Here is a 2384-nt window from a genome sequence, read left to right as displayed (position 1 = left end):
CTGAAACCTTGCCTTTTTTTTACTGTATATCACGAATGGCAACTTGTTTAAATACATTTATAAATCAAATTATACCCACAAATCTAGACATGAAATACGATTTGTTCAAATGTTATTTAATTTCAATTTGGTTAAAAATTTCAAATTAACAGCTGGATTTTAGAATTTGATAAAAACAGCCTGAAACTAAATCTCATTATTGACTAATTTATTCCATCAAGAATTTCCACTGAATAATTGAATTCTCTTAAAATCTAACGCATTGGATAAATATAACATCCTACAATATGAAGTAAGATTGATATTCTTTACAAGCTGTTTATGCATTTTTTGACGTACATGTCAAATTTGAAACTAGCTGATTGTGAATCAAATTTGATATCTCCCTTCAGTGTTTTCCGCTTTTGTATTCCTACTCTACCACCACCACTATCATCATCATCATCATCATCATCATCATCATCACCATCATCATCAGCCTTGTCGTCATCATCGTTGTCGTCGTCGTCGTCATCACCAACATCATTGTCATCATCAAATTATTATTATTATGCGAGAGAGCAGCGCATGCCGTCAAAGTAACACCGGGATTCAAATATACGAAGCCCATTATACCCATCATGACTACCCGTCTGATAAGGGTACACCAGGCACATGCATCACAAGCATATGTGCGCGACATGATGATCTCATATCAAGATAAACCTTGCATGTGGTGCCAAGTTAGAATGTTCTCTAAGTCAAGTTACCCACCCAACACCTAGAATATGGTTTATTTAACGATGATGAACGAAAATCCCGTTTCCAGAGGTCAATTATTCAAACCCCAAAGAATGTCTCTCTCTCAACACATGACTATGATGCATCCCATTACTTTTGCTCGCGATCAGTGATGCACATGTCTTCAGCCACGAAGGGACGATCTCAACTGGTAAAAGTCAAGCAACTGACAAGCAAATTAGTGGTACTAAGCAGAATATTTGCTGCAGCCCATCTTTTATACCAAGACAAACAATGCATATGATAACACTTTCAATCAGTTAAGATCAGAAGCCATCAGAGCCACTGCCTGGTACTGCTTCTGGATTTTGCTCATATCAAATCTTTGCTGTTTACTTGCCGTGATTTCCACAGAGATCCCAATGGATCATTCTGGCCACATTGTCATGGTGTCTCTTTTGTATTCGCGTTGTGCCACTTTCCGGAAAAGTATCAGTATGGATAGCTTATCCTGTTCATTCTACGTATTAGCATTAACCTGCGTTTGAGAGTATAATTATTTCTTTATCTGTAGATATATATATATTATTATTATATTATTATATTATTATATTATTAGTATGTTATATTTTCGAATATTAATAATTATTCGCTTTTAAAATATCACAATAACTTTTAATGCTATAAGAGGCCCCATCTTTCAGCTCATTCTTCTTGCCTTAGCGAATATAAACGTGTGCTATTTTGCTCTGGCCTGAAATTTATTTCGAAGTATTTAATGAGAAATGATAAATAGCGACGTAGGTTTCTCAGTGTAATTCATCTGTATTTTCCACATTTTCTATAAAGCTGTTATAAATTCATTTCACTTTCATGAACACCTATATATATATATATATATATATATATATATATATATATATATATATATATATAATTACACACACACACACACACACACACACGCATATATATATATATATATATGTATATATATATATGTGTGTGTGTGTGTGTGTGTGTGTGTGTATGTGTGTGTGTGTGTGTGTGTGTGTGTGTGTGTGTGTAGGCGCAATGGCACGCTGCTTAGGATCGCGGTTTCGATTCTCAGACCGGGCGTTGTCAGTGTTTATTGAGCGAAAACACCTAGAGCTCCACGAGACTCTGGCGGGGTGGGTGGGGTTTGGCGAACCCTGTTGTACTCTTTCACCACAGCTTTCTCTCATTCTTTCTTCCTGATTCTGTTGTACCTGTATGTCAAAGGGCCAGTCTTGTCACACTCTTTGTAACGCTGAATCTCCTCTAGAACTACGTTAAAAGTACACGTCTCTGTGGAGTGCTCAGCCATTTGCACGATAATTTCACGAGCAGACTATTCCGTTGATCGGATCAACTGGAACCCTCGACGGATTGCCTCGATATATATATAATTAGCTAACGCACTGATGTGGCGTACATGTAAAGTTTGCGTTTTCGGCTAATTCATTTTCTACACCATAAACACCCTAAGGAAAAGCATGCATGAATGTATGTGTATCCGTGTGATTATGCGACTGTGTGTGTGTACACGCGTAGCTGTTTGTACATATGTGTCTATATGATGTAGTGACCATCGTAAGCAAGTATGTTTGCTTGCACAAACACAAACAAAAACATACTTTTAT

This window comes from Octopus bimaculoides, chromosome 11 (assembly GCF_046866305.1).
Source record: "Octopus bimaculoides isolate indiv1 chromosome 11, ASM4686630v1, whole genome shotgun sequence".
NCBI classification, from domain to species: Eukaryota; Metazoa; Mollusca; class Cephalopoda; order Octopoda; family Octopodidae; genus Octopus; species Octopus bimaculoides.
This window is presented reverse-complemented; position numbering follows the sequence as displayed.